Source organism: Ambystoma mexicanum, chromosome 3p (assembly GCF_040938575.1).
Source record: "Ambystoma mexicanum isolate Mex_15411 chromosome 3p, UKY_AmexF1_1, whole genome shotgun sequence".
NCBI lineage: Eukaryota > Metazoa > Chordata > Amphibia > Caudata > Ambystomatidae > Ambystoma > Ambystoma mexicanum.
In genome coordinates this window covers 72,311,035-72,334,985 of record NC_090925.1, presented here as the reverse complement: position 1 = coordinate 72,334,985, position 23,951 = coordinate 72,311,035, and positions in this window count along the sequence as shown.

Below are 23,951 nucleotides of genomic sequence, written 5' to 3'. Positions count from 1 at the left end.
TTGCACAACTTTGAGGAAAGGGGAAGTTTGCATTTGGGCATGTACAATGCCTGCTGAAAGAAGCGTTCATGCCTATGGACTATAGGCATTGGCTAGTATATGGTGGTGCACTGCCAACAATGACATCTGTTCAAAGCACACATTCTAACCAGTCATCACTAAACTGGCATTGAGAAAGGCAGGGGTCTGCAACCTTTGGCTCTCCAGGTGTCTTTGACTACAACTCCCATCAGCTCTAGCCAGGATATTCAATGGTGAGGGATGATGGGAGTCGTAATCTGAAACATCAGACCAGCCACAGGTTGAAGAGCCCTGGAGTAAGGAAATCCACCAGGACCAATCAGAACGCACTAACCTGTTCCTGGGATTCTTCCCTTGGCTCAGAGCACAGTCCGCCTGCAAGCAATCAGCAAGTTGCACAAAGTGGCAGCAGATCTCTGCAGCTGATGGCAAATGCGCAAACAGGAGTCACTTTGTGCAAACGGCTCCTCAGAAGGAGCAGAATGTGCATTGCACATTGTTAACATGCATCATCATGCAGAGATGATCAATCTCACAAATATTGAGTCATAAAGCACAAGTTTAAAATTGCAAAATCTGTGAATCAGTGGGAAATGCTTGCAAAAAGTACAAACTTTGCACAATCTCACACCCGCTTGAAATTATACAGGAAAAGCCAGCAAAGCTTACCATAATTTCCTAATCTAATTGTTGAACTCTCAGCGACACCCTGGAAATGATCCCCAGTCTGTGTCACCATTTCAACAAGTGTATTGTGTTAATGCTCATGTTGCCTGCATTTGTGGTGTTCCTAGGCCCTCTCTTGCCATGCTTTTCAAGCAGATACACGTGCTGCGTTCCCTTCTTTTCGGATCCTGCAAAGCAAAACCTCTTGCATTTTCATGGTTTCCTGGCACTTCAGGACCTGCAAGAGATGCCTTTGGCTGGAGTGGGCTGGGTTAGGAAGTTAGTAAGGAGGAGAATAAAGTATTCTGTTGTGGTGTGGAGAGGGTCAGAGCAGAAATAACTGAGGCTGTGCGCAGGTAAGTATTGGGGTGTGTTTGCGCATGATGTTGTCTGCTTTTAAGTAGCGTTGAAGAGTAGCTAGTAATGGCTTTGGGCAGTAAAAACATGGATGGGAGAGGTGATGTGCCTAATGCTTCCAGAGGAAGACCAGTCTCATTATATAAAAAGGCCCAGATGTGGATATTACACTGACCACTTGCAGAGTGATCAGTATACAATCCAGGAAATGTGTGATCTTTTTCAGGGGTCTGCTGCCTTTGTATAACCCGGGGTTTAAATTATTATACAGTCTTGGCCAGGTTACTATTTGCATCCTTAATAAAATGCACACACTCTCATGCACATCCATGTTCACTTTCAAATTTAGGTCTGCCTCCTATACTTAGATAATACTCAGACAACATGTGATGTGTGAGACACTTTTATTTACATGTGAAATGCAAAATGTAATTGACATGTAAACAAACAGCCACCATTTTGAGAAGATACATGACACTCACCTTAAATCCTTAGTTGGTGGACGATTGTACAGTCCCCTGCAGGGGCGCACTGGCAGGACAATGGACTTTGATCCCTGAAAATTTGAGCCTGGCCTGCAGGAATTAACCCACCTTGACAAGAAGGGACGATTCGAACTAACCTCTGTCTCAGTAAGGAAGGGATCAGACATTTTTAGAAGAGAGAGTAGAGAGCGTTTGGATTCCTCTTTTTCTGTTGATCTGTGGAAGCCCACTTAGGGGCTGGTGAGGCTTGTCCAAGGCTTTGGTTGTGGCCAACATTGATTCTGTCACCTCCTTCCCTGGGAGTGTGAAAGGATTCAACGACACAGTCCGAGGTTCAACTTCCTTTTTATTAACGGGCCTGCAGGGACCTGCTAGAGCCTCAACAGCTCTCCACAACCGTCCTCAGTCCACGCTCAGAATCTTGTCTCCCAAGCCTTCCAAATTCCAGGGTGAGAAGGCTTGGGAGACAGATCACTACTTATCTTCCTGCTTACAAACATTTAAAGAACATTTGGAAACTCAACCATGAAATTGAACATGTGATTGCCATAATAACAGGATTGTCTTAAATATAACAGGATTATCTCATATATGGGATGCAACTGTTGAGTATGACCGAACTGTTACATCAACTTGCATATACTCTCAGACTCTCAATTAATATTGTTGGTTGATCTCCCACACCCTCCACTACCCCACTATTCACATACACAGTCGTGTAACCATCTGGGTCTCCCTATAAACCTTGTGGACATCACCCTTCCCTCACTCAGCTCATCCTCTCTTTGTGCACTGAACTCACACTCACCTTGTACCCCACTGTAACCATAGTCAACTTTTGCCAATCTGCCCCTTGACCACACCTCCCCCCCTCCTACTATGACTACCCCTTTCCTCACCGCAGAAATCCTCTTCGGATCAATAAATCTGCTTTCTACACATGTATGGGTAAATCTTGGAATTTTATTTAGAACCCAATCTCCCACTTTCCATTCAATATCCTTCACACCCTTCTTTTTGTGAAAAGTGTATTTACACACTTTTTGACTTTGGTTAACATCATTCAATATTCTCTCCCTGTCCAAACCTACCGAACTTGCTAAACCCAACCACCCGGGCATAATTCCGTGCCAGGTTCTCTCCCTTTTAGAGATTCAAATGGTGATACTATTGTTACAGAAACGTGTGTGGTTAGGTAGCCCCACATCATGTGATCTATCACTTCTTTCCACAGTATTATTGAGCATAAAGCTAATTGAATACCCCCTCTGATGAATCTGTTGATCCTCTCCACCAACCCATTTGCCCTGGGATGGAATAGGGCAGTGCGAGTGTGCTTTATGGCATGACTGCTGAGAAATTGTACATGAATTCTGATGAGAATTGAACACCATTGTTTAAAACTATTTCTGAAGGAAACCCTTCCCTCAGAAACATTTTCTCAAAGAATTCCTTTGCTGTCACTTCTCTGCACCCCATTCTATCCATTTAGTGTGATAATCCACAAAACAAATATACATGTTAACCCCTCACCTAACCCCACAATTGGTCCCATAATGTCAGGTACAAAATTCGGAATAAGAGGTGTTTCTCCTACCACCTTGTTTTTTCACACAACCTACATGGAACATAATTCTTGACAAACGTCTCAGCCACTTTGTCCATGCTGGCCACCAGAAACTATTTATCAGCTTCCTCTTGGAAGCCCCTTCCACTAAGTGCTCTTGATGGGCCAGTTTTACTAAAACATTTCTAACCTTTTCCGGAGGCACAATACACATTAATTTCCTGAGCCTTCGATCAATGATGCTCAACTCATCCTTAACTTCCCACCATACTTCAAACGTCTTCTCCAATAATTCTCTATTGGGCCATCCCTCTTCACTACAACTCTCTGATAATCATTATGTCTTCATCCATTTCTTCACCCCAACTCTGTTTGTCCCACATAACCCATAGGTCTACATAGACCTTAATGTTACCATTAGGTTTGGCTACAATTTCTACTGTAGACAACCATTCTGGACCTTCAATCCTCTCAATTATTCCCTTTAGAAGTAGTGTCTCTAGATCCTCCTTGACCTTGTTTCTCAGTTGCTGAGGGACCATTCTCACTTTGTGTACCTTCGGCACAGCTTCCTTCTTGAGTTTGATACTGTGTTCAAATCCATTCAATTTTCCTACACCTTCTGAAAACTCTTCTGGAAATTCATTTTCCCATGTATCCCTTGTTCCTGCTATAGTAACAGGTATTGGTGCATTAGCCTGTATTCAAATTCCTAGTTTACTCTGCTTGCTCCATCCTACAAGCCATGTCCATTCTTTGGTCACATAGATTTCTGCCTGCAGCTTCTTCCCTTGTATTTGATGATTTCCTCGAATGTTCCCAACACTACAAACTTCACATTACCATAAGCATATGGTTCTATTTCATGCCTCAGTAATTCTTCAACTTTTCCTTCCACACATTCCTCATATGTCTCTCTAAACATTATATTCCATGGTGAGGGGCTGTCAACCTTCATTGTCACCACCTTCCCATTTATTAGGAATACATCGGTTGGCTTTCTTCCCTTCCCAGACAAGTCACTTACTTCCAGTACATGTTTCTCTTGAGTCATGGATATATTTACTGGGCTTTCTTCTTGCTCTGGCCTTCTCCCCCCCATTTCAACTGGTTCAACTTTGGACAACTCTCGGCAGACTCTTGCAAAATGCCCTTTCCGTTTGCATTACAAGCAATTCACAATCCTCGTTGGACAAAAGATGTTGGACGATATGTGTCTGTTACTGCCAAACCTGCAGCATTTTACTTCTTTTCCTTCGTTCATTTTTTTGTTGCTTTTCAATGCTGCAATTTCATTTTCCTGGTTTTCACTTTTTTTATGCTTTTCATATATCGGGCAGTCTGTTCCAGGCAGTCTGGAAATTTCAACCGTTTGTTCCAAGGGCAAGTCCTCTGATAATAGTTTCTCTTGAACCCTACTACTGTTAGTGCATTGTTCAAGTTGATCTCTTATCAACGAATGAGTTAACGTTCCAAAATCACATGTATGACTGAATGTTCTCAAAGGAGCCACAAAACATTTGACTGGTTCCTGTGGTTCTTGTACTCTCTCGAATAATTTGTGGCACTCAAAAGTAATGTTCTTTTTGGGCTCAAAGTGGTTCTGTAACTTCCTTTCTGCTATTATGTACTCATCGGTGTTGCCCTGACCCTCCTCTTCTGGTTCTGGTAAGCCATTGTATACACTCCTCCCCTCTGCACCCAGGCTGTGCAGTAGGATAGCTTGTTTCCTGCCAGCGTTGACCTTGTCCCCTCCTATTGCCAGTATATATGTGTCAAAAAGTCTCTTCCACCTGTCCTACCTGATAATTGGTGTTCCTGGCTCAGGTAAAAAAGGTGGTGTTGGGGACATACTTGCAGCTGCCATGACTCTGCTGTTATGGAGTGTATGTTGTTCTGTTTTATTTTAAAATGCTTTATTGCAATCTACTTGAAAAGCACTTCCCCTCCAGTAGTATGTTTGTTATTTTGTTTCTGTTTTAATAGAGAACAGTACTTTAGACGGTTGTTTCTAGAAGCTGTGCCTCCAATTATTCAGCTTCGTCGTTATTACAGGTCTATTTGCTTAGCCTTTCGTCTTCCATTGCTCTGTTGTTGAGGTCACTATGGCAACCTCCCTCCATTCTGCATTCACGCTCGCGGGTGCTTTCCTTTAGCCCACAAGCGTGATAACGTCCTTGCCACCCCAAAACGAATGAGGCCAGCTGTGTCCCTCTTAATCCTCAGACCCTGCTAACTTCTTTGACCAGTGCTCGCCTGTGACGGCTAAAAGCTGTGGCAATCCCGCTACACAGTACAGGCCAGCACAGGTTTCTCCATAGGCCCGCTCACCGCACCATCCTCATTGCCACTGAAAGGATTCAGTGACACGGTGAGAGGTTCAACTTCTTTTTTATTAACTGGACTGCAGGGACCGGTTAGAGCCTCGACAACTCTCCACAACCGTCCTGAGTCATGCTCTGAATCTTGTCTCCCGACCCTTCGAAGATCGAGGGTGAATAGGCTCGGGAGATAGATCACTACAAAGTGCTTAGGCGGGAGAGTGGACGAGGCACGAGTAGAGAGAGAGCCGATCATCTGCCAAAAGGCCCCTGTCAGCTCAGTATTGAGGCTGGCTGCATGTTTCCCAGGAGAAGGGTTCCACAAGTTCTGGGATACATCAAACAATGTGTACTGTTGTTGTGTTAATGAGAGGCAAGTGTGAGAAACTGTGAAGGAAGCATTTCCCCGGGAGAAGTTAGAGGTGAGAGAACAATGTACACAACTGTTCTATAGCCTCAGGCACTCCAGTGTGACTTGAGAAAGTCCCCCTCGAGATCAATGTTATGTGCCGAGAGTGTTGTCCCTCTGTGTTGGAAACAGGAAAGAAAACAGTTGACGAACGATATTAACTCTGCGGGCCAGGACTAATTTATTCAGAATCTGGATTCCTATTGGCTGACCATCTAGGATTCGGTTACTCAGTCTGGAGTAACCAAATCTACAGCAATGTACACAGCTTTTCAACTTGATTTAATGATTTTGGCAGTAATGCTTTCCCTGCTACCGTCAAAGGTAAGTCAATCAAAAAGCTTCAGGCACTGATGCTGATCCAGATTAAACGTATTCTAGTTTCCAGCTGTTCATGGAGGGTTAGTTAAGACAAATATCTATACAAATAACATCAACAGGATTGGGCCTGTGCTTCCTCACTTTGCAGTTCATACCATTTCTAGAAGACCATAAACCATAACTTAGTCATGGCAAATTAATACCACAGTGCTCTGATAATTGTGAGAGGAATTAACGGCTGCGTCATTGCAGTGCTGCTAGCTCATGTAATCAAAGAGTTAAGTGGCCCCATCCCATCAGTCACCATCAAAAAAGACAAAACAAGATTGTGAGACCTCCTTGGGCCCAGGTCTTTGAGATTCTCTGCCACACCTACATTAAATAAAGACTGTGTTATAGTCCAGTCACTTTCGTGCGAGGAAACCACGATGCTCATAGATGACCACTGCAAGAGGTCTCCAACAAATTAAAGTGATTTCACTTTCATTTTCTTCCTCTCTGACACAGTGAGACCTGCCTCTAGACGCCCCTCTTGAGAACGTGTGAGGAACCCTCCTGACCAAGCCACTCGCAGCCAGTGGATGTCCTCATACAAAAAAAGTTTGATATCTTTCGCTCAGGGAGACATGCCCCATTGTCCTCCCTTATGAGGGCATGTGATGTTACCCTCTCATCAGATCCACCTGCAGAAGAGAAGGTGCAAAGAAAGTATTCACCAAAAGAAGCATTCAGCAAGTGGGAATGAATGCTTTGGAAACCAGTAAGCTGGAAAACACAAACTGTCCTTATTGGGGCCCCAAAGGTTTGACCTCTTCTTTATATTCTTGGGAGACTCTATCTGCCATAGGTTAATCTGTTAATATTAGTCAAGTAGTATAATGCTCACCTTATCGATGGTTCTAAATGTTATATATGCATTATAGTGTTCTCACAAGACAGAGTCCATTATTATTGGGAGGTTGTTTGGTAGCTGTTCATCCTGATAAAGAATGAATATTTATTTGTGTGCATTTTTTTATTGTTCTACTGTCATTGATGCATGCAGTCTTTCTTTTAGTTGCGTTTTGCCCAAGGGCAAGCAACTAACAGCCACACTTACAGAAAGAACTCAGGTGCAGAAGAGTCCCATGTTATCCTCAGGTTCCACGATAACACTAATGTCGTCTACATAGAGTTTTCGTCCATCAAGCCTTTGCCAGACTCCTCATGCTGAACTCACAGCAGCACACATATATTTCCTTGGGTGTGTAATCTTTGCATTGGTGCTTAGAGGCACTTAGCACTTTCTTACATCAAGCATACATAAACTATGTGCCTATTCATAAAATATAGATAATTCTTAGCTACAACAGCAAGTTATGTTTGAAAAGGCTGCATTTGGCTTGCCAGATGTTTTTGACTACAACTACCATCAACCTTAGCCAGCACAATAAATGGTGAGAGATCATGAGAGTAATAGTCCAAAACATCTAGAGAGCTGCCTTTGTAGGTCCCGGTTCTCGGGTGTGATGAAGAGGCAGGTCTTGATAACTATCCATAAGAGTAGGTGTGCCAGAAGCATGCTGATCTTTCTGGGCATTGAATTCCAAAGTCTAGTGATTATGAATATAAACTATAAGCCTCCTTAGCATTCCCTGTTGTACTGAAGGACTGTCAGTAGTGTGGTTTTGTTGGAACTTAGTTATCTTGCCAGGTTGTACATTGTGATTTTCTTTGGTATGAACTTTGTCCAAAAACATCTGAGGTCCAATGGGTGATTCAGACGGCTTTAAAGTGGAATTTCGTCTGAGGGGCAACGAGTCTAGAACTCTTAGTGCTGATGCAATAACATCTTTTTCTGTTCATTCGTAGATGCAGATTTGCATCTGATTTCTGTATTCTATGTAGGTTCTTAGATATTCCACTATACCTAAGTCCAACTTTGATAGAGCCATGAACATTATTCACAAGGTTCTGTGCATCATGGCAAGATAAGACCGCCTACGTCTGATCAATGGCAGGCGAAAATGGCTTTTTCCTGCCAGTATCTTAGTTTCAGGCTCTGGTTTTAGGAGGCTAATTATGATTCCAAGTTTATTCCTGAATCTGGATTTAAGCAATGATTTGCATCTACTGACCAGCGGATCAATATGGGCTGTTGATTTAGTGAAGCAGAGTTATTTATTTTAATTTTTAAATGACACCACATGCCTGCAGGCCTCAGAGCGCACAGAAAACAAAAGAAGTCAAACACCACCTTATTTTATCCTCATTATCACTCATCAGCGTCCAGCGGTGGGTAAAGTGGGTCTCCCAGCCAATCAGGAAGCTTGAAACGTGGGCTATATCACTTGGTATTCTCATTTTCCTAGCCTCCTCAGAAGTGGCATGCCACCATGAATCACAAACACATTAAGAATGTTCACCAAGACACATGTCACACTGGCCCACAGAGAACCAAGAGAGAAGGTTGTACCACCACACAGTTGACACAGAAAACACCAACACAATGCACACACCCACACAAAACAACAGCTAAAGACGAACACTATGAAATGTACAGTTCATGATCAACTTCCCAGAAAAAAGCTTTGCTCAGGTGACTAAAGGTATAGATGTTTCCCATCTTGTCTAAAGCAGTGCACAGCTCCAGAGGTGGACTAGGCTGAAATTGACAAAAAACATGTGTAATATGATTTTAGTCTAGTGCCATACCATGGTGATTCACTGGCATGCAGTAGAATATTTACTGGTGAAGAGGAATGCAGAAAAGAAGGAAACAATTTGAAGTAGATACATTAAAACATATGCGTGATCACTAATGTTGATGAATACCCCGCCAGAGTCAGTGAAATGTCTCTTAAATGTTGCTTCTGTTTTTTCAAGCAACTCAAAAATATCTGGATGCTCTCCATGCCCCACATTAATATTTTGAAATGTTTGCGGGGTTATGCACAATAATCCCATTTGTAATTGCAATAAAACAGGAAATCCAGGCTAAAGAAAGGGGTTGAACGGGATGCTGAAGGGGGAGAGTTTGGGCCTTAGTTTCCGCTGTATGTGTTTGTGAAATTTCAGGTATCCAGTAATTTTTACAAATACAAAACAGAGAATGACTATAATAACGAAAAAAATAATGATGAAAAAAATATAAATTTTTAAACAATATATATATGTGGGGGTTGGGAAAGAGGTTACAATGCATTGGCAGCGGATTGTGGGGGGTTTAAAATCATAAGGAAATGGGGGCATTCAGGCCCCCCCAATAAAAAAAGAATCAAATTTGAGGGTTTTTTCATTATTAAAGTGCTGTTGTAAATTCATTTTCTTTAATTTCATTTGTTAAAATCAAATAGAAAACTATTTCACCCAGGCGTAACTGTGATAAATAAAGTATGCATACAAATTATCTGATGCAAAACGTACAAGTTTTGATAATTTACTGAATACTAATTAATATAAACATACATAGGACATGATTAACATATCATGGTTTAGACTTGGTAAAAGGTTAGTTTGAAAAATGATTATCTTCTGTCTTTACAGATCTTCATCTCACAACACGTAAATAAGGATCTACGTGCAGATGGGAGGAAAAAATCAAACACTGTGGACAGAATTTCTTCTCTTGGGGTTCTCTGAGCAGCCACACCTGCGGATTCCCCTTTTTGTTGGATTTTCGGTAATTTACCTGCTAACAATTGCAGGGAATCTGCTGGTCATGATGGTAATTTACAGCAGTTACCAGTTGCACACCCCTATGTATTTCTTCCTCACCAACCTATCTTTTCTAGACATCTGTTACTCCTCCTCCATGTTTCCGGGTATGCTCCCCAACATTTACTTGCAGGGCATGCACATCACTCTCCTGGAATGCCTGCTGCATGTTTACTTTTTCCTAGCTATCATTGCAATAGAATTCTTTCTCCTGACCATCATGGCTTATGATCGCTACGTAGCCATTTGTCACCCTTTACATTATGCAATGATCATGAATAAGCCTCTGTGCCGCTCATTGGCTGCAGGAGCCTGGGTGGGAGGTTTGATTGAGGCAATTACTCACACTGTCCTAATATCAAAATTCTCCTTTTGTAAAAAACATGAAATCAGCCATTTCTTCTGTGATGTCTTAGCCCTAATGAATCTGACCTGCAGTAGCACCCAATCAGTAGAAAATATGTCATATGTACTGGGCACAACTATTGCTATGCCCTTGTTTTCTTTCATTGTTGCATCATATGTCAGCATTATCAAAGCCATCCTGAAAATCCAGTTTACAGCTGGGAGATGGAAGGCTTTCTCCACTTGTGCCTCCCATCTCACTGTCGTCATCTTGTTCTTTGGAGGTATCCTATTTACCTACATGCGTCCAGCCTCGATGTATTCAGCGATGCAGAACAAAATATTATCTTTAGTGTTTATTAGCGTCGGTCCCTTGTGTAACCCTATAATCTACACTCTAAAAAATAAAGAGTTCAGTAATGCTTTGAAGAGGAAGAGACTATTAGAATGAACAACTAGAAATCAATGTATAACAATTGTTTTAAATGTTATTGGTGGGTCTAAACAGTGTAATCACGAGGGTCCTATTAGACAGAGATGTATAACTTCATCGATATATAACTACCAACACTACTTTGATTCCCCCCCCACTTAATGTATGCAAAGGTATACACCTTTGCCCCCTGGAACCTTGCCAAAACCACTGTTAAGACTGTAGTATTTAGTCACCTTCATTACTGAGGCAGTCTCCTTCACTACCTCTCTTTTTCCTCCTTTGAAACCCTCAAGAAAGTGATCACCTTCCCCACCCACATCCTTCACAGTTTCCTCTTCCCCACCCGTATCCTACACAGTCTCCCCGTCATCTCCCCCACATCAAAAGACCTCCAACATGCCTGTTGGCTTTCCATGAAAAATTAGTCCCCCTTCACATATCTACTGATCATCATTTAATCTATGCATGATTTGTCACCCCTTTCCCCCACTTAGCTAACAACATCATCATCATCATACCTCACTTTATTCAGCAAAAATCTAGAAAAGTGTGCAGCAATACAAATCTTGCATAGATAAAGTAAAATGAACAACAATGTTAAACATGTTAAAGAATGAATAGTACAAATTACAAACAAGGAATATTAATACAAAAAAGTATAAAGACACTTTATCATAAAATATAGTGCCATGAGAGGGTATCCACAATGATCAAGATGGCAGTATGGTTGACTATAGTTGATTGAAGTAGTAGTTAAGTCTTATCAGAAAACATTTTTTACAAAAGAATGTGATTGATGATCCGGCATAGTCAATTTGTTTCTTAAAATCTATGCATGCAAATCAAAGGTCGTCACTGCATGTTAAATGCGACAATGTCAATTATTTACATGTAAATACAGTTGCATTGACATATTGAATACTAGCTGCGTTTAACCTTGGTTTTACGTATTGCATTTGCAACATTTTGTAGACAGGACAGAGCAGTAAATATTAACTTTGTTGTCTCTAGCTACAATACAGGCAGAAATCTGTTGACGTAAGACCCCATTAAAGATTAGCATTTACAATGCAGAAATTCAGGAGGAATGTATTCCACAATTATATTCAGGAACAAGATTGCTTTGTTTGTAGTTTACCATAGCCTCTGTCACTTTAATAATACAACAAAGATAATAAGATTTGCTATTCGTACCCTCTTGGATAAGAACACGATTCTTATGTTTCCAGTAAAAAACAACAATTGTTTTGTCAGAATGATTTGCCAAATCAGGATTGGTTGCCACAATTCAAAACTGGTGTATTACCATGCCTGGACTACCACTACAAAGATATACTCACCTTCCCAAATAACACTTCACAAGTGATAAAAAGATGTGCTTCAGTGGTTCTTTTGAACTTGGGATTATAACAACTTCACAGTGTTCTGGCAACATTACATGTGTAGTTACTTCCCAGAAGGGCTGCCTGTTTGCCACTTCCTTTCCCCGTCTGCATCAACAATCAAACAGTGACAAGAATGAGGTTTTACTTTGTCTCACTCTTGAGTTTAGCAATGGGTGTTGGTATCAACCACAGTTATAGGAGCCCTAAAACATGAGCAGCAGAGTTCACAACTCTTGGGCTTCTTAGGGCAACACTTGGTGGACTGATTGTGCCTGGTTTTAGAACTCTTTTGGCTTGGGTATTGGTTGTTCACTTTGGATTTTAATACAGCTTCCCCACTGAGCTGTTGTATTAACCTTAAACTCACATACTCAATTCTAGAGTATTCTGATTCAAAATATGGCACTTTTGGTCGGTTTCTAACAGTTCAATATTCAATAAACTCATTGGCACGTTTCTCACTCACCTGCAAGTGAAACTGTCTGTGCAGAACATGAGGCCTGCATAGGAGCACCCAGCGTCACTCGTTCGCTGCAGACTCACCAGGAAAGTCATGCTCTGGTGCTCCGCTTGCTGTTCAAAGGAACGATGCACCTGTGGCTTCTCCCAACCAGGTGAGCACTCTCGGTTGGGTCACCTTTGCTTTTGCCACGCTGAGTTGGAGCCGCCTTGGCTCCTGAGGGTCTCTGATGCAACCCAGCCACCTGAGCCCTCTCGGCTCTTACCACCACTTCTGCTTCCTGCTGCACATCCTCTGCACAATGCAATATTAATGGGCAAGCATTCCACTTCCACGCTTTCCACTACGCAACCTCTGCAGTTTGGGCCATCGGAGGTACAGACAATTTCAGGACTCACACTGGCTCTGACATCTTCTTGCTCCTCTGATCTTACCTCCCACAGAATACACAGACTGCATTGGTTTCTCCAATGCTGCTTCTACCACTCCTCCTGCTTCTCTTTTGTCTGCACCTTAGGGGGCCGTTTGAGCCTCTCAGTGTCCCTCAGGTGTGGGTCATTGTGTCTAATTAGCTGACAACTTCTGCATATGTGTTCCTCATAATCCTTCTTCCTCATCCCAGTACTGAGGGAATTATGGGACTTGTAGTCCCAACCAACAAATTTAGTTTTCTCCTCCATTTCGTTAGTGAAGAGTTGACTTCTATTTTTTAGACCATTTACTAAAGGGATGAAACAAAAGTTAGTCATAAGGCAGATTTGCAAAGAGGAGTATGGATCTTTGGTTGTAAGGCTTTTATTATTCAACAACTTCATTGTATTATTGCATTGGGAGTTAGGAAGATGTCTAACAGCATGAGTTTCTGGGGTTCAAGAATTATGTTTATTACTGTTAACACCACAGGACTTTCTGGTTGATTCCGGCCACATTCAGATGATCAGCATGTAGAGGAATGGGTTTAGTATGGCAACAAGAGATTATATACGGTGTAAACTGTGAGATGTCTTCCTTACAAGAGGTTAGATACTGTGTCTAATCCCACAAATATGCCTCACTTCCATGACCTTTTTCTCCTCTTGGGTGATCCTCCCACTGAACACCACCCCCAACGTCAGGATATGGAAGCGTCTGCCATTCTCTGGCCATGTGGGAGGAGATTTTAGGCAGGGTTTTAGTGAGGGATCCACAGTATTCCTCACATTTCACTACCAGTGTTATAGGGCATTTTCAGAGGTCACAGGTGCACATTTGACAGCTACAGTGACAGACAAGTCTCTGCAGTACAGTGGCTGCATTTAAGGTATGCATCCCTGTACCAAAGCCCTACAATTATGGGGTTTCTGTCCTGGTGGTAGATATATAAATATAAGCCATACCTGAGTTATGGTAAAATAGATGGTATTTCTCATAATTATTATAATTATAGCCAAAGCAATTTGATGTCATCCATCTGTCAGCCCTGTGAGCCCAGCTCAGCTGTGAAAGGATTATGTGTATTCCCCAAGACAGGATGGACCTTGTCACGCTTTCCGGACTGTAGCCTTCTGGATTGCCTCTCTCTGTTCCTTTGTGAGAGCAGATAACATCCTCCCAAGAGAGGCAGACACTCCACAGGAGCTGTCTTGGGATCAAGAATGAAAGGACACATCCATTCATAACACAAGTACCCTCAAACCAGGGTGTTGCTTATCTAAAGTCCTTTGTTTGTATTGAGAGAGCAAGGGGCAGAGATGAGTGTAGACAGGGAGAGCTATATACAGCTGGAAGAACGTTCCAATGTCTTGTTTCTCTCTACCTCTATCTTTCCTTCTTATCTCCTCCACTTCTTGTAGCACAACTCATTTGAGGTCGGATGTTGGAAGGTAAAATCTGCTTATTCTAAGAACAGGAAGTAGACCCCTAAAGCAGGCTACCTTTAGTCCAATTACCTGTTGGCTTTTGCCTTTAAGAGAAGGAATATTACACAGGTTCATTGATTCACTTTTCGACAAACACTTAAGGAAGAATTCATTGGACCTCTGTTGGAAGAGTAGATCTTTCAAAAGTCCTCCGCAAGTGAGGTGTAGGCTGAGTATCCAAGGCAGAGGTAAACTCTGTTCCCTAACCATCCCAATGGGCCAGTGGGATGAACTGCTGTCAGGAAAAAGCCTGCCTTTCTGCCAGTCACAATAGTACCCAGTAACACACCATGTTGAATGGACCCTTAAGTAGTGTGGAAGCCTCTCCTGTATTTGGGAGCCTGCGAAAAAGGACTAAACTTATCCTTTAGCCCTTAATTGGGGCTCACAGCACTCTGAGCACCAAGACAGTCAGAGGCCCAGTTTTCCTTTCATCAAACTGACAAAAATGCTTTTTTGCCATCTTCACCACATCTTGAAATACAGGGCCCGCCAGTGCTGTCTTTGCCACTGACCCAAACTCTTTGAACCAGCGTACTTTCATCTCAAAGCAGACCAACGCTGCAGGATGCCTTGTGGAGCACGACCACTTCTTGGACCAAAAGAACTACTTAACGTAGGACCCCAACTCGAACCACTGGTGTGTCACTCGGTGACTCAATTCGACTATTGCACAAATGACTCAACCTGGCTTGACCTTGAACTGCTGCTTCATTGAACTGTACACCAGGATATCAGGATTGCGGCTTTGAAATGTTGTCGGCCAGACCTCCAACCATCGGGTAATCATTTGCCGGCCCTACCCAGATGTTCCAGCCATGACTTGAACTGGCTCAACTCTGAACCATTCTTGGTGATTGCTCCAACCTGCATCACATGAACACCACCTTCAAAACCACCCAGAGCTCTGTATTTGCCAAAGCTGGAGAGCAGCTCACCACTTGGATCCATATGACTTGCTGCCCCCGAACTTAGTTTGAACCATTCACACAACGAGTGAAGCTTCTTAAAATGCTGTATAACCACCAAGAATCTCAGAAAGGTACAATTGACTTCTAATAGCCCCCTTGGTCCATTATTGGGCCCAGAGGTTGGTTAGGTCACTTGTATTCCTTTTGTATGCAAAAACATATCATTTTAAAGAACATTGTGGCTTTTACGTGCACTTATGTGTATGGTTGAGTACTTATAACACACCTTAGGCCAGAAGGCAAGCTGGTGCACACCTCTGATTCAATATCCAACGTTCTGAACCTTGCTATCTTTGCTTATTATGTGTTATTTCCTAAGGGATGGATGTTGTAGTGTGTGTCATATTTTATTATTCTTTTCTATGGTGTAGTTCATTGAAGTATATTTTCATAGAACCTTGATTTGACATTCCCTTTATTTTGGACTGTTATGCTTTGTTGCTACTGAAGCCCATTCACAACCCTCTGAAGAGTAAAGCCTTCACGCGGCCCACATTACCACATAAGACAAAGGAGGTATATCTCCAAACTGTTCCCGTTTTATCTTTATGAATGTGGTGGCTCTTGGTTTGTAGAAGTAAGGGTTGAGCAGGCGATTTATCTTCTACTCATCCTTGTACTCCTGCACGGGAGCAGTCCATTTTTGACACCTGTGTAGTCCTATTAGATGTTAGGGCATGCAGAGGATGTCCCCACACACATTTGTTCACCAGCTTGGTTAAGTAATACTGAATGCTGCCCAGATAAACGAGAGCATGCAAACACACCAAACAAGACATATTAGATAACATTGTCAGGAGTTCCATCCAAACAGTATGCTGTCAGGCACACTCTGGGCTATCTCTACAAACCTACTGACTGAATTCTATACGCATGTCCCACAGGCCATCAAACCACTAGTGGAGCTGAGCAGGTAGAAGCAGGTAACACTAGTGGAGCAACCACACCTGGTGTCTACCTGCTGATGTCACATAACTGTTACCACTGTCAGTGTGACACAACTGCCTCTACCACATCATTCACTGCCAGTATAATCAGCACTGCTGCCACCATCAGCCCACTCAACTGCCTCTTCCTCAGCCCATGTCACCACTTCTGCTATGACATGTGGGTCCTATTAGTTGGGTACAGGAAACATAAGCCATACAGAATGCCTCAGACTGTGTGATGAATGCCTTGCCACTTGGGAAGTCCATCATAGTGGATAAGATACATAAGGGGCTCATAGCAGCAGCAGAAACAGGGGGCAAAGACCACATGTGTGGTAAGGACACAAGGGTTGTTGCTAATCAGCAACAGAATGAAGTGCATGCCTCAAGAAGTGATGATAGCTAGGATGGCCATGTTTTTACAGAAGGATGTGCTGTACCTGGTGGCAGCACTTCACCATGAAAACAGTTTGATGAACTCCAGGGTGAGGGGAAAGCTGGTAATCTGTCATGATTTGCAGTACAATAGACAATCATCAGATGGCAGAGGGCAAGAGAGATACAGGAAAGAGAGGGATGTCTGCTTCAAGACCAAGCGTGAATCTCACTGGCATAAAACAAAGCCTGTCATATCTGCACAACAAAGCATGGTTAAGGTGGCTGCCACAATCCAGTTGTAGAGCAGGCAGATGAGGGCGACAATAGAGATCATGCAGTATGCTTTGGGTTGTGCTGAAAATCCACAAGAGAATGAGTGGGTTCTAAAAGAGGCATTCATTTCTTCAATGTAGATCTATGATGTCACTTTTCCTACAGAGACCATCTACAAAATATGCCTTAGTCAGCAGACCTAACATATGACCAATTTCTAAAGAACATAAGAATTGGTGTTCTTCCTGAACATGCCAAAATGACTTGAAAAATGTGAAGTTTACATGAACTTAAATTGAACAAAACACATCAGACGCTCAAGTAATGGAGAAATGAACACAACAAAGTGAACTATGTGTGTGTTTAATGTGAAGCCTGTGGACTTTGCACAATTCAAACAGGCGATGCTTCAAAAGAAAAGGTAACCCATAGACCCCATCAGCTATATAGGAAAATTAGAAGTACATGTCATTGCACTTATTTACATGTCAACACGCCATGGCACACCAACATATTCTAGAAATAACTCTATCCAACACAGCTGAAATGGAAAAAGTATTAATTTTATGCCTCAACTGCAGAGTAAATGTAAGTCACAAACTTGGCATAGAGCACGGTTTAGTTCATTGAGCAGTGAACACAATGGTTTGTTCACAAACATGGCCAAATGAAAATGTGTCCTCATCATGTTTGACAAACTTGAAGAAACTATAAAAATGCCCACACACTGCACGTGTCCTTCTTTTAAAGACATGATATACACAGAGAACAGTTCTGTCTTTCTCTTGCAAATGCTGTAACAATTTAAATGTTACAGGATCTAACCCTTGACCATGCACTTGTAGGCATTGTCAATAGAGACATCAAAGAAGGTCTGAGTTACGTAGCACTCACAGGTGTTCATACACTCACTTGTCTATGTGTTTGAAACTTCAATGCAAACAAAGGCAAAGCAGAATTCCCGTGTATCATTGAATATAATATACTATGTACATTGCACACTCCACACTTTGATATTTGTCCTGTACTTGAAAAAAGGAAACATTGAAAAAGAGTAGTAGAAAATGAAATGCCATCAGCCCTCCCTATAACCCCAAAAATGAAAAAGAAAACAATTGCACACATTTTAAATCCACCACATGCCACATCATCTGGTCATTGTAAATATAATAACATAACTGGACTGTATTGCTATGCAAATCAATTTGTGATCCAATGTTCACCACTTGTTGACATGTTTTCCTTGTATGGATCAACTCATCCTCCTGCACATAAATGACACTAATAATCCTGATACTATCTAAAATGGATAGGTTGTAAGACTGGCTGTGGCCAATTGTGCAAGAATTGTTAATTTCACTTTGAATGTACAAGAGGATCTCCAATAATTCCTCATGTACTTACCAGTAGGTCTAGAGAAACAAAAGATCACTGTAAATTAAATCCTACAGATTTCATACACTTGGAAACTTACATCTAGTCTCCAATACCATATTACACATGACATGTTCCCATGGAATATTTTATGTATGTGTCTATACCAAATTGTGTTACTATACCATTTCAACAACTTCTGCATAATGAAAATCATGGCATGTTGTGCCCATTTTGCAATTCTACAACAAAGGGTGCTCCCTGTAAAACACTCTGTTGTAGAATGTTAGCCCCAAGCACTCATGACCTGACATTTATTTAATGAAAAGGTTGTGCAAAATTCATAGAAATGTTTCAAGAGATAGCAAAAAAATACATATAATAAAAACACTAATTGTTCATATATCATTTCTACGGCAACACTCTCTCCCTAGATTCAAAACCCATGCCTCAGTCATACCTAGGCAACACCACAAACATGCACACAGGACAAAATCCACAAACATATTTGGCGTGAGAATCGGCTCTTTGTAACCTAAGTTCAGGTCTCCAAGAAGTAGGATATTGGACGTTGGTTTGGAGTTGTGGGAGAGTAGGGTGGAGATGTCTTCTTCAAATGTGATAGTAGGGCCTGGTGGTCTGTATATAAGGTGAATCAGAAGTCTACTTTGGGCAGAGAGTGGCACATTCTTGGTTAGTGGTGTGTTGTAAACTGTCTTGAAACACTGAGGTTCCACTCCTTGCTTAAATTATGTGTTTGTTCGTGCATGGTAAAGGGTTGCTTGTTGAGTGATTATTGTCCTGAGGATTATCAATTTTTCAGGGTGAGCTGGTGAGCTAGCTCTGTTACTTGCAGTTACTGGTTTAGGAATTCCAGTTTGAGGGTAAGTTGACCCAGCCTACTGTTGGCTTCGGTCCCAGGGTTGAATCCATTACTCTATTGTCAGATCGATGATTTAACATTGTTGGTTGGATGATTGCCGGCAAATGCAGTCCTATATGCAAAGAGTGACCATGCTATGAGACTTAAAGACATGATTGCCAACATTGAGTAACTCCAAACATGTAGAAATTGGATTGAACACCATTACTTTTGGAATGAAGCAACATCAATATTGATGGGAGCAGTGTCAGAGGAGACCAAGAACCAGTGTTGGTCAAGACACTGGCAAAAACATCATTAAATCCAATCTGATCAAGGGCAATAAACAAGACCACAGATGGCAGAATTAATGCAACTACTCACCCCATTAACCAAAGGAGCTCAGATATTTAACAGGCAACGACAAACCATTTCATACCACAAATTGGCAGATATTTCAAAACATTTGTAGGTGAACGAACACAAATAGCCTTAAAGGCGTACCCAATCTTCCTAACAAACTATGTCCTGTTTTGTGAATCCAATGTCAGACAATACAACAGCTCCACATGATATCCATAGGAATTGACCTAGATGAACAATCATTTCTGCTAATTGGATACACATTGTGTCATGTATGATGATATTCCGGACTAGGCAAACCACCCACATGGCTGATGTCTGTATCCGTATTTATGTTAAAATTGCCTTTAGTTCCTGAACATCATCTTGGTGTAAACTACTCTCAGCACCATAGCATGACAAATGTGCAAAGTTACAACATGGAGGTCTGTGAGCAGGTTTTATAGATTTAACATGGGATAAAACTACTCAGTCACACAGTATAACAACTGAGCAGTGTCAAAATTGGAAATCTGTTCTTTCGGACACACATTCACTTCATATTATAAAACATTTAAACACATACATTGCTGTGACAAAATGCCATTGTTGAGGGTATACTTTCCTGAGTTACTTTTGTTTTTTGTAATCAAGTAAAGGGGTATTTTCTGCTCTCTAAGCACAATCACCTTCTACGGATGCTGTTTGATTGCAATGTTGAGTCATTCATTGCAACTGAGCTGACTTCTGTAACAGTGAGTCATTAAAATAATCACTGCCATTCATAAAGTGGACACGTATGCTTCTTCTGTGGACAATGCAAAACAGGCACATTTCAGTATGACAGTTTCATGCAGCTTCAACTGTGAACATGAGATACTGTGTGGTTGTTTTCACTTTATCTTCCAATAGGAGTCCTTTTGGCATTGGACAGCTGGACAAATATTGCATAGATATCTATCAGCACCTCTGACTCTATCAGCATTGAATGAAAAGGTGCAGGTCAAATCTAACAGTTGTCAGGAAGCACCAAAAGCACCTGGCAGAGAAAGGGCTTTATTTGAATTTGTATTTAAATGTTTGTAAAGGGTGAAACACTTTACAGTGCACCACGCAGAATAAACTTCATCTGGGAACAGGTGGAATCGTAAATGGACTACTGCATAGAAGTATCAGAGTTTTAGAAAGTTGAGGGCTAAGTAACAAGAAGATTTTTTAGGTGTTTACGAAAACCCATAAGAGAATTCTGGGAACGCAGGGAGAAAGGAAAGCTATTCCAGAGCGTTGGTGCTAACACAGATAAACACCTCCCTCCTCTGGAAGTACAACAAATGCTAGGGACACTCAGCACGAAAGAATTGGGAGATCAGATAGAGCATGGGGGCTTGTAAAGACTGATACATTCAGCAAGATAGTGTGGAGCCAGTCCATAAATGTATTTTAACACCCAACAAGGGGTTTTGAACATAATCCGAGAGTGAACAGGAAGCCAGTGGAGGACGCACCAGGAAAGGGAAATTGGTGAGTCACTTGGAAGTTTGTTGAATTGACTGACCACTACGTTCTGAGCTACCTGCAACCGATGGATCAGGAATTTTAGAAGGCTGTGTAGAGGGAATTGGCACAGTCAAGCCTGGAGTTAGCCAGTGCTCTAACCACCGGAGCATGGTCATTGTGTGGAAGGTAGGGGATAATGGATTGCAAGAGATGGATGCTTAAGAAAGCTTTCCTAACACTGGCATTAACTTGTTTAAGTAGGTAGCTGCATCTAGATGTTTTACATTCATGGTTGAAAAGTTGTCAGGAGACCAAATAGAGAAGGTGGTAATGGGTGACGATCAGGGTTCTGAAGAAGATGTTTGGGGCAAAGGAACATTGCTTCTGTCTTAAAGGCATCGAGCTGAAGATTGGTCCTGGCCAGCCAGTATTTTATTGGATCAAGACAAGCCTGAAGCTGATGGAAAGAGTACTTCAATATAGAGATTGTGAATTGTGATATATAATTGAATGTCATCTGCATAGGAATGAAAAATAATGTTGAAATTGGCAATAATAGACATAAGTGGGAGAATGTAGATAATTTAAAAAAGGAGGGGAACAGAAAGGACCTCTCGGGAACACCACAAGTAACTGGTGCAGGAGTTCAAATAAAGGGTCAGAGTTTGACCGTTTGTGTACATCCAGCTAAAAGGCTGCAGAATCATTCTAGGGCTGCTGCCTGCACCTAATGTGTGAGTGAGTCCTGAATGGAGAGATCCACGGTATTGAAGGTGGTGGAGAGATCCAGCAAAACTAAGCATACATACATAGCACGGTGAGGCCTTGTGGGAGTGCTTTATTTTTGAGGTACTCAAGAATTATGGCACCATGCAGTTCTGTCCTGACTAATCTTTTTCTTAACTGGGTATTCTCACTGTTATTAATAATGGAAATCACATTCATTAACGCTGTGGCATAGTCATCACTATATCCAAGGGTTTTTTCTTGTGTCATTGTTAAATATAGTACAGGACCACAAAAGATCTGATTTTAGAGATGTGGGTGTCTACAAAGGGAGGCAAAATTGGCAAAAGGAACTCCACTGAGTATTGAATTTTATGGCTTAAAGAAATAGCAGTGATAAAGTATCCTATGAGGAAGAAGCCATGATTCTCAAATACAATTAAAACAAAGAGAACACCCTAGAAAATGTATAAAACAAGCCTCAAAAAGGGCATTTAATAATAACCGAGAGGCACTACGGGAGGATAAGATTAAAAAAAAAAACCTGTGGACGAAAGAATAGTGTGTGTTAATACTTTCACTAACCTCAGTCTTACTATCAATAATATCGTCCTAAAACAATGGAATTTTTGGGAAATCGTCAGCTAAACTTCAATGTCCCCTGTTTGCTTACAATAAATCTACCACTGTAGGTAATAGAATAAGTAGTAGTAGACTGAAAGCACAAAGAACTGGAACAGAAAGCCTAACCAGAATCTAGGGGCTGGATCAAGTTACCGGCCACCATCCGTGTGGGCAATGCACTGTTTGTAAATTAACAACTAAATACAAACAGGTGGAAATTGGTTTAGAAAAGTCGTGGAGACATGTCCTTGTAAGCTCAAATACATAGGGAAAACCATCAGAAAGATCAAAACTCAGATTATTGACTCATAGAAGTTGTATAACTTGCACCAATGGTAAAACATTTTGTCGAGAAGAATCATGGCTGTGAAGATTTCTGTTGGACAATACTGATGACTATCAAAGGCATTGACAATACCGTTAAGAAAAGGATTCTGCTAGAAAAGGGACAAAAACTCTTATTTCTAATTAAAAGTGATAAGAAAGGCCTCAAAAAGGCGATTGAATGGTATAAAATATAAACAAGATATTTTGGTCTAATCCCAACTGTTATGCTCTGTTGGACATCAGTACGTAGGCTAAAGAAGAAATTAAAAAATACCAAGGTGAGTCCAGAGCCTGGAATCATGTACGATGCTGGACGCGAATGCTAGTTCCGCTCACCCCATATTTGGAGGCATTGTTCAACAGTATAAATATTTTTGTATGAACGCCCCAGTACTCCATCAGTTTGAATGAAAACCTAATATGACGGTTTCTGGGTCCCCCGTGACTGCCCATGGTTTTTTAGATCTTAATTACAGACTCATTCCATTTCCTGTTACTATCTCTGTATATTAGACTTTGAATATATGCCCAAGAACGTCAGCAAATTCATAATAGATCAAATGAATAAACTGATTTACACAGTGTTTTAGGCTGGATTACACTGTAGAAATAAAAAGAGGACTAAGAGTTGGGTATAAATCCTTCCAAGATGGCGCCTCTAGCTGTTTTACCCGACCACGTTGCCATGAGAGGATCATTGCTCCACTACCATGGTCTCCAAGATAAACAACAAATGACAGGCTTGTGCAATATACCTCCCCTGTAAATAATAAGGTAAGAAAATACATCAAGCATTTTTTTGGGGATGCATTAACTGCCGACTCACGTCTAGATCGAGTTATAAGACAATACCAGGGTGAAATATTATCTGAGACAAAGTCTGAATCTATTTTCTAGACAGATGAGAGCAAGTGAACAACTATTGGAATAGAGACCTCTCTCACGCACTCTGACACGGATGTTTATACAACACAGTCTAATCAGGATAATACAGATCTATATGCCCACTGGTCAGGCCATCCATAAGGATATAGGTAAGCTCATGCCATATCATAAAATGTCTGACTAATGAGTCTGGGTACTCCCGTTGACTGTCTTTTTCTGTATTTTACAGAGATAAAATTTGTTGCCGTCCCACATAGTCCCTGTACGATGATGTCAAAGTGCATGCCAATTGTACTAGTTCATGTCAACTTAGTGATTTAACGTCAATTGAAGTTGATGATTTAACTAAAGCAAAGTTGTTGTTGCTTTCAGAGGGATATTGGGTGACCCCCACAC